Here is a 10,619-nt window from a genome sequence, read left to right on the forward strand (position 1 = left end):
ACGAGGAGGGTGGATCCAGGAGGGGCTAGTCAGTGGTTGGCCAGCTGGAGCTTCGTCTAGGCTTTATTACTATTGTTTGGGTTTATACAGCTATTCGATTTGGTTGTATATTATTGGAAAATTACAGATTCCTTTACTTGGGATTGTAAACTATTTCTGGTTTCCGCAGTTTTATTCTGATATCTGTTTTATTAAGTTAATTGCATGCATAAGTTCTGTTCAGTAGGTGATCCGGGTAAGGGTCACTACACCCAGAGTGCCTATCTGTGTCTTGAGCCTTCCTCTGGCAGAATATTTGTCTCGCGTCATGTTGCTTTTGTTGAGTCTGAGCATCCTTTTGCTAGTGGTGGCGCTGGTGCTGATTCTTCTTCTGAAGTGCTGCCTGGTAGTGTCCCTGTGGAGGATTTCTCGTCTGGCGATTCTTCACCTCCCTGTCCTCCTGCGCCGTATCTCGTTCTACCCACCTGCTCCATCCAGTCTCCACCCGTCGTCGAACCCCGCCCCACTACCCCTTGGCCTCTTGAGCCACCGCCCGAACCAGCCACAGCCACCCCACCCATACCCTCGACCTCTCATCCTATGGTTACCCGCTCCAGAAATAATATTTTCAGGCCCTTCTACAGATTTAAGGTATTTGAATTTCAAATTCGAGACATTGCATAAAGTATATTTTCAAGCTCTTCTACAGATTTAAGGTATTTAAATTTCGAATTCGAGACATTGCATAAAGTATACGAGACATATCACTTATACACATATACAACATCCTTTCAAAGTTGAATTTTACATATACTTAAGGCGAAATAATGTTTTCATCTCTTCCATAAATTTATTTAAGCGACGGCATGCATTTCTTTACCTAACTAATTAAAATTAACCTAAGCTATATATTATTGTTTTCTTCAAAAACAACTAGCTTGAAAAGTCCAAAGATTAAAATAAAAAAAACTAATAATACTGTATGCACATATATTCACATTAATAGATATGCTTTTAGTTCGGGTAGATTAATACCAAATTTAGTTCATAAAGTAGAAGATAAAATGAGACGCTAATGTATTTGAACTCGTTATAATTAAGTTCAATTTGCATTAAAAACTTCGATGATTAAATTTAATTATTTTACATATATATACATATATATTCATAATTTGCAATAAATTAGTCATGAAAAAAAGACCAGAATTTCTTCTTCTTCTTCTTCTTTTTCTTGGCCATGTTATTCATTAATAGTAGATATATTAATTGAATTCAAATTAAGAACACAAAAGTCCAAGTTACGGTCAAAGCCGAAGGCTGGCATATTAAATATCGATATTACGCGGTAAAAGAATACTTCTCCGCCCTCCTCCTCGTTAAAGCCACCAATTTATTATTCTAATATATAATTTTGTTTCAATATGGTGTGAATCTATACAAAAAAGTCACATTATGGAATAAACAAATAAAATGTAACTTTATTTTAACAAATGAACTTTAATGAATTCAATTCTTACATATTCCCCTATACTGTGATGCAAAAAAAATTCAAAAAAATTGAAAACTACAAGTTTTATTGTTAATTGTACGGAAATAAGTATATATTTATTAAATAATCCAAGTGTATTTTGGGATAATGAATAAATATAAAATGATTAATAATTTAGCTCACTTGCAATTTCAAATCGTAGTAGTACGTGTTGAAATTGCTCCACTGCTTGACAGAATCTTGGTTTAATGATGGCTTAGTTAGGTGAAGTATTGACCAGCGTGATTTTCCTTGTATGCAGTAAATTAGGCAATTAATTTTCCTAATCAATTTTTTTTTTTAATTCGACGCCTATCTCGTGATTGGGACTAGGGAGTTTGGTATCATCAAACTAGTTGTTTCGTGAGAATGATAAGAATGTCTTTTATATTATTTCATCTGTTCCAATTATATAGTTTACGTTTCTTTTTTTGTTTATCTCAGATATATAGTCATATACCATTTTTAGTAATATTATTTTACACTCCGTTACTAATTAGATCACTATTAACTACATCTTGAAAATTATGCAATCATTTTTGAATATATTAAGTAGGGATAAAATAAAAAAATTGTATAAAAAAGAATTTCTCATTTTTCTTAATCTGTGTGAAACAAAAGTAGAACTATATAATCGGGACGAAAAGTATAATTCTTATTCGTATGTATATCTCACGCGTTAATTTCGAGTCATATAATAGTAATTAGCTAGGGTTATATATAGATGTATAAATTTGATATTTTGGAAGTACGCATGTGGCTTGGGTAACTTATGAAAATTGTAAGACGTTTATGTGAACGTAGTGGAAATATTAATTAATATACAATGTTTCTCAAAATCCGAAATAGCGTAATGAAATGGTTGATATGACATTGCCCAATTACAACAATATATATTGTTATTCATATATTTTGAAAAAATTATATAAATTAATACTGTATAAATTAATAATCTATTATGTTTGGATAAAAAAATCTAGTATTTTAAAAAGTATTGTTTTTAATTCGGTGAACATAAACTTAATTACATAAAAAGTCACTGTGTTTTACTCTTATTATCAATACTTGAATCATATTTTTTTGAATTAATATTTAAAAAACGGAATATATTTATATATATGCATATATATATTTATAAAAATAAATCAGTGATGTTATTTTTTTAATAATTATGTAATATTTATTGTATTGATTAATCGAATTAAATCGACATATAAAAAATAGTCATAAAATTAAATTCATGAAAAAACAAACAATAGAATAATACTTTACTAAATTATACTAGTTGTTTTTTAATTTATTATATTTATGAAATTATAGTTTTATATTAAGATCTTCTGAAAATTTATTATCTTATTAATTTATAAAAATTATTATCCAATTCGGGACCAAAAAATATATTATTTTAGATACGTTATTAATTTATCAAATATTAAATTATAGATGTTTAATTTGATTATAAGTATTCTTCCATAATTTTGTATGATATCAGTTGAATGTACACTTGGTCATGGAACCATGCCATATGTACAATCTAAATCATTGTTTCTTTGTTTATTGGAGACACACTTAAAATGTAAAAAATATATATAAAAAAATAATTTAAACCATATAAGTAATCGAGAGACAATTTATTATCAATATAATTCAAATAATAACTCAGGAAACAGTTCTATTCTTTTATACTTATATAATCTACATTTTTAACTAAATATTTGACTTTAAAATCTGTTTAATATTTTTTTTATTAATAATTTAAATTTTGATGTGCTCCTTTACCAGAAGAGAGCATCTTTTTCCAAGTATATGTTTGACTTACATTACTTATTATTATTATTTTTATGTTTATATTTTTGGTATATAGGAGCTAAAATAATTATTTAATCTTATCGAATTGGATTTTTTTTTTCACTTACCAAACAATTGATTTATATGTAAAACTTGATCTTTATGGTGAAGTGTTCCATCATCACTCAATTAAATAATTAGCCATGTCCAATAATGGATTTTAAACTTATAAGTTATATATAATTAATCATATCTTCTATATATAAGTTACCGGTATAATATAATAATACAGTGTACTAACAAAGTGGAGCAAGTGAGTAAAGTTACTTGCGAGTATGTCATGAGCGACTCAGTCGAGTTATGATTCGAGTTTGATTTGATATATTTCGAGTTTAAATATTTTTACTCGAGTATATTATTTTTTAGAGGATATATATATATATATATATATATATATATATATATATATATATATTTGAATGGTAGTTTTGCTAACATATAATCCTAAGAACCAAAAAATTTTTAAGCTCGAGATCGAGCTCTATTATGTTATAAATACTTTCGAGATTTTCGAGTAAGATCTAGAACTTCAAATTGAATATTCGATCGAGTTCGAGTTGAACTTGAGCTCACAAAGTTTAAATTGAATTGAGCTCGAGTTAACTCTTGTGCACTCCTTAAAAATCCTTCTTTCAGAGTTAGGATCTGTATGTTTAATTATGCATATAATTCTATACTATGTCGTAATAAATTATTGATTTTATGCGAGATATTTGAATGAGTTGAAAATAATGTTCGAGTGTGTGGTTTCAATGAGAACTCTTCAGATTAAAAGTTGGATTGACTGTTCTTCACTTACAAATTCAACTCATGTTTCGAGGAAAACAAATTGAAAACTTGAGTTCTATTTCTTTCATTTTAACCACAATTTTATTTTTTTATGAAAACATAATTATTACACAATTATATTTTTCCTATTTGTTCAACCTTTTATCGTAATACAAATTTTTTTTTGGCATACATTTTATCCTTGATCACTACTGATCATCAGATAAAATAATAAAATGTGTCTTCTAAGTTATTCAAATTTCGATAATCATTAGATAAATTTTTTTTTCAATTTTTAGTATATATTGAGATACAACATCCGCCAAAAGAGATTAATTAGCGTTCAGCACGTGATACTAGCTTGAGTTACTGTACGATTTAAAATATGCACTGCACCATTGTCAAAGTACTAGTTATAATGTTTGATAAAAACGACGAGGGCTTGATAATCTATTAGTTATTTTTTAAATCTGAATGCAAACATAACACCAACAATATCACGTGTTATGTTATAATGCCGGTGAAAAATGATCAACATTGCTGAAGAAGCAAAATTATTTGGAATCACAATCGAAAACTGACTGGTTGGAATACCGATAATTTCAAGTAGGCTTTACTGGAATTTGGATATTTTCTGTTATTAGTGATGGTGAATATGAATGATGCTATAGACTATAGTGCTGTGGATCAGTAATCAGTTTATTACCTTATATTAATTAGGTATTGAGTAAAATAACGACAATTGAATTTTTTTTTCCCTCAATTAATATTTTCTTGAAAACAACGATGAAAACTTCCCCCACACTTCATATTCTTTGTTGTTTAACATTTTTAAATAAATCATGATGGGATAGATACGCAACTTAAGAGAATAAAATTTGTTCAGATAACGTAAGGAGAGAGAGGACACATATTTTAATTAATTTAATTTCTTAAGATAAATCAAAATTTTCTGATAAAACTTCTTGTGGACAGCGACTGAGTACTCCTCCTACATTTGTATGAGTTTTCCCGAGTAAAATAAGTTGAACCGGATCGAAACAGACTCAATCGAACTCGAACATTATTCAAGTTAAGCTTTCACTCAAGCATAAGCTAATAGTAAAATAGTCAATAGCTTTGGTCAAATATTTTTCTTTTAAATAATCATCTTATGTTTATTTGAAGGGGTAATTATTTTAAAATCCCTAAACCTAAACATAAATTTCTCCTAACTTCCTACATTCAAATTTTTTAGTTTGCACTCCCTAGTGGTCCCCAATTTTGATTAAACAAGTATTTAACTAATCTTTTGTACTTTGGCATTGTTTTACCTATCGAACCAATTCATGTCGTGAAGAACTATTGGTTGCGCAAGGTTTCCAGCCTATATACTTTAGATTAGGGTCCAACATGCTTCCGTAAAGTAAATCAAATTTAAATACCTCTTTGACCATAATATCGTCGGGTCATACCTGCTTAATTTTACGAAGTGCTCCTCACACTCCAACCACGCAGTCGCAACAGATGGTTTCTGCACAAGCTCCTTCAACGACACCCAGCACAACCTTAATTCGTTTTCTACCTTAAGACGTATGGTATATAAATTTAATTATAAAATATGAACATGAAAGAACAAGAGACTTTAGAAAAATTATTCAGACATAATATTATTACATAAATCAACTCCTTTGAAGAGGAGAAGACAACTTGTTTAGCTACTCATAGTAGCCTCGTTCTTGAAATACATAAACGAAAAATTATTACAATAGAAAGAGAAATATTACAACAATTTTATTCGTAAGAAAACTGAAGGGAATGATCGATGTCTTCAGCTTCCTCAAATGCCTGTATTTATAGCTGTAGTTCCACTCGTTTCACCGAAAAACTTCAGGGAATCTTACAGTTGTCTTGTATTTCTTTATGCCATTATTGATGACATCTTTTACTAGTGGAGGAGGCAGCTGTCTTGAATTTTTTATGCCATTATTGATGGCATCTTTTACTAGTGGAGGAATCACATGCCTGCCACTTTCTTTTGGCTTTATTCTCCTCACATGTCTGCTTTATTGTTGTCGGGGCATCTTTTGCTTTTGAAGTAGACCCCTGTGAAAACGCATCTTTGGTGGTCCTTGTCCACCTTTGCTTGTCTCGGAAAAATCTTTTCGATCCGTTCGGGTTCTAAAGGTTTTTCCAAATTCTAGCTCCTTCTGATTTGGGCATTCTGGGCAGATATTCTCTGACCATCGTCCAATATGAGCCATGTTAAAAACTTTTCGGCGAGTTTCTTTACTCTCCGGCAGCTTGTTGTTCCACAAAAGATTTCTCTTTTTTTCGAAGAGTTCTTCTGCAAATGCTGTAGTTTTTCCTGTCATTGTGTTCAACAGGAACGATCCGTTCACAGAATTCTGATAAAATTTGAATGGAAACTTGACTTTGTCCATCTCAGTAAGACAGACCCAAATACCCCATGCCCTTCTGGTTGAGATCTCATTTTCCCCGAAAGTGGACACCAAGGGTATTTCTTCAGTTTTAGGATCCTTGATAAATTTATGACTGTTTATATCAGGTCTCCTCAGCTTGATAAAATGAAAGGGTTCGTGTGATCCTTTCACTATTGGTTCTGGAATTGCACTGAAAAAATATAACTCAAGCACATCTCCTTTGGACAAATGATTATTATTTGCCCATGTTTCTTGGACTGCTTCCTGAATCCATTTTGGTAACCGTGATATCTCCAGAAAGCTTGGTGACGTTGTATAAACTGAGGCCAAAGCCCCAAATTCATACCAGAGTTTTACATCTTTAGGATTGACATTGTTTTTTAGCCAAACCCTTGGATATATTCCTGCAACATCAACCCTGCAAGTGTTCGAGTTGATTTCATTCCTTGTATTCAATTTCTCCCACTTCTGTTGATAAACCTGGAATGGAGAAATAATAGATGGATTAGTATCAATCTTAGATTTGCCCTTGTCAGTGTTGGGCCTAAGATTGATCTATTCCTCTTTTACCCCAGAGCCGGAGGGTTGACTTGATGAGTTATCCTCATCAATTGTTGTTTCATCCAGATCATCAAAGGCTGATGATAGATTAGCTCTTGTTTCTTGAGTTTTAGATTTCTCAACATCTTGTTTCACAACCGGTGGTTGTATTTCTTGTTCTTGTAAAACCAATGGTTTTAGTATATCTTGTTTATGAGAAACCAATGGTTTCTCTATAGCCTTCACAATTGGCCCTTGAATAGCAGCCCATAGTTGTGTTTGAGCTTGTATACATCCTGTAATTCGATTAGATACTTTGATCCGATCAGCTTGTTGTAACCTGCCGGCCATTTCAGCATTAATGGCTAACTGGTTGAACTCGTTTTGAAGCAACCCAAGGTGTTCTCTGAGATGCCTCTGCATTTTCAGGATGGAATCCACGTCACTGCCTTCCATCTCTTGTTAAAAAATCTGCAAGAATATTTTCATGAGATTTAATAATAACAATATCAAAAATATAATTTTGACATAATGCTTGCCATCTTAATAACCTAGCTTTCTCAGGTTTAGATTCAATCTTATTCTTTAGGAAAGCTTTTACCTGGGTGTTATCAACCTTCAGAGTGAATTTTTTAGCAAGTAAAAATAATGGCCATTTTTCAAAAGCCCTTTTAACCGCATAAAATTCCTTCTCGTTGATATGCCATCTAATGGCCTCAGATTCTGAAAAAATACCGCTACAGTATCTGCATGGTATTTTCCCATCTGGAGTGATTTTGGTAAGGACTGCCGCCCACCAATCATCGCTGGCATCCGTAAATAATACCAGATCATCTTCATCTACGGGTATAGCCATTTTTGGGAGATTCTTACATATCTCTTTTAATTGGTTTACCCCTTTAGTATGGTCATCGGTCCATATAAACCTAGCATCCTTTTTTAACAAAGGACTGAACACCTTTCTGTACATTGCTAGATTGTTAATGAACATCCCTGCAAAATTAACTACTCCAAGAAAACTCTGGAGTTGTTTTATATCTTTGAGTTTATCTGGAAAATTCTTTACCTTTTTCACAATATGGGGTTGTAGAATTATTCCAGTTTCATCAATCTCAATACCGAGGAATTCAATTTTCCTTGTTGCTATGACTGCTTTCTTTTCAGATAACACCAGTCCTTCTTGTTTACAAATTTTAGAGAAAATCTCTAAGTGTTTAACGTGTTCGTCTATATTTTTTGATGCTATACGAATATCATCAATATAAACAAATATAAAGTTGAAATAATCTTTTAAAAGGTTATCCATCTTTCTTTAAAATATCTGGGGTGCATTAGCCAATCCCATAGGCATAACTTCCCAAATATAGTGTCTTTGTGGAGTAGAGAAGGCTTCTTCCATTCTTATCTGGTAGAATCCAGACTTACAATCAAATTTTGAGAACACTCTAGCATTTCGTACACAGCTAATTAGATGTTCTCTACTAGGTATGAAGTACCCGTCAAACTCCAGGATTTTATTAATACCTTGGTAGTTAATAACTAACCTGGGTTTCCCTCTTTTTATTTCACCATGATTTCTGACCAGAAAACCTGGGCTACTATATGGTGAAACTTCTTCTTTGATTAGACCAAGGTCCAAATGTTCCTTGATAATCATTCTCATATCCCTTTGATCTGTTATGTTCATCGGGATAGGCTTATATCTGACGAATTCATACTCTTTGCCTTTCTTTAGAGTAAGACTGGCTTTGAGTTGATTTATATCCCACCATGCCAAAGGATGCTCATTATAACTTTCTTTGAGCCTCTTTTTGACATCTTCAAGGGATACCTTATTTTCTAGAGTTACCTTGAGAAGCTCCATATCTTCTGTTTGGAGTTCTTGTTCTGTTGTTATTTTCAACATGGTTTCTCCAAACCTTCTTGGATCTTTCATTTTTGGGTGAAAAAGTTGTCCCTTATCACCACGCTGGCTGCGAAATATTATCGGCAATTGTCGATAAAAAGCAACTTTGAGTCTTTGAACGATAATTTTATGATCACAAATTGTAGTGAACATAAGTCTTCTTGACTCATTGTCTTGTGTGTACTTCTTAAACATTTGTAAGAAGTTATTTCCTAACAGGATATCAGCTCCTGTATCATGGAAATAGATTGGTGGTGTCTTTACCTTGTACCAAGGTGTCTGACCTGCTCCTCCTATAAGGATCTCTGCTTGTTTTATTCCTTTGCAAAGAATTAAAATTCTTCGAGAGAAATCTCGTCCAGCAATTTTTGGCAAATCTTCTTCACATTTTTCAGGGAAGACTCCTCTTTTTGCTGTACAAATTCCTGCTCCCGAATCAATATAAGCTGCAAAGTATTCAGCCTTATATTGTTCATACAACATCCCTATCGGAATGTATATGGAAAAAAGGACTTGTTGTCATTTTTTAAAGGGATTACTAAATGGCCCTGCCATTTTTAATAGACTGTGTTGTAACTCAGTAATCCGATTAAGACTATTCACCTTTAGTCTTCCTAAGGCTTCAGAAGGTAGAGTATGGTTACTCCTTTCTACCTCTTCAATGCGATCTAGTAAATCATGTTCATGACTTACTAATTTCAACAGTTGCTTCTTCCTCTGTTTGTAAACAGAGTTCTCGAATTTGATTAAAGGATTGTCTCTTATCCAATTCTCTTGGTTTTTCATTTCGTAAAATTCTTATTGAATCCTCCAAATCTTTTCTTTTGCCATGAACTCTATTCCTTTTTCAAGGCGTTTTCATGGTTTATGGTCCTCCAGAAACTCTAGGCCAAGAATGAGTTGATCCACTTCTTTTCCTAGAATTCCACATATTTGAACTTCCAATTCTCCAATATTTATCAATCCTTGGTAAGTTCCTTTTTCATGTTGTTCCAAATAGTAAATTGAGTTACAAGGGAACTGGTTTCGATGACTTGTAATATCGAATACTATTTTCACTTCTTTCCATCCTTCTGGAGATCTAAGTTTTCCTATTATAGAAAACTCTTTTTCTTCTGGTGGAATTTCTTGAATAGGAGATTTGTCCCATCTCCTACTTGTCATTCGGTTTCCTTGAAAAGATAACCTTCGAGGTTCTATTTTAAGGTCTCTGTATAGAACCGGTCTGTCTTGGATTTGAATGTCTGTTTCCTGAATTAAAGGAAACTCGATTCTTTCTGGGTATATTGCATGAGCAACTTTCCCAAAGATCTCTGGAATTTCAATGAACTCATTTCTAATAAATAATTCAGAATGATGAGTATTAGAAAGAGCATATGAAATTTGATATGTAATAGAATATGGTCTATTACCTTCCTTCATTAGTCTCTTTTCCTTGAAGTTTTGATGCAACGTCAAGGCTCGACTAAAGTCCCTGTTAGCTAAATTGTAGGCTATTCTTGGATAGATAACTCATACAATTTTTCCTGCACAAAGATTTCCTGAGATAGTACCCAGGACAGCATCTTGAATATTCCCCATTCTTTTATCGCATACTACGATATCTATGGGTGAATCTATTCCTTCT

Source organism: Henckelia pumila, chromosome 4 (assembly GCF_033568475.1).
Source record: "Henckelia pumila isolate YLH828 chromosome 4, ASM3356847v2, whole genome shotgun sequence".
NCBI classification, from domain to species: Eukaryota; Viridiplantae; Streptophyta; class Magnoliopsida; order Lamiales; family Gesneriaceae; genus Henckelia; species Henckelia pumila.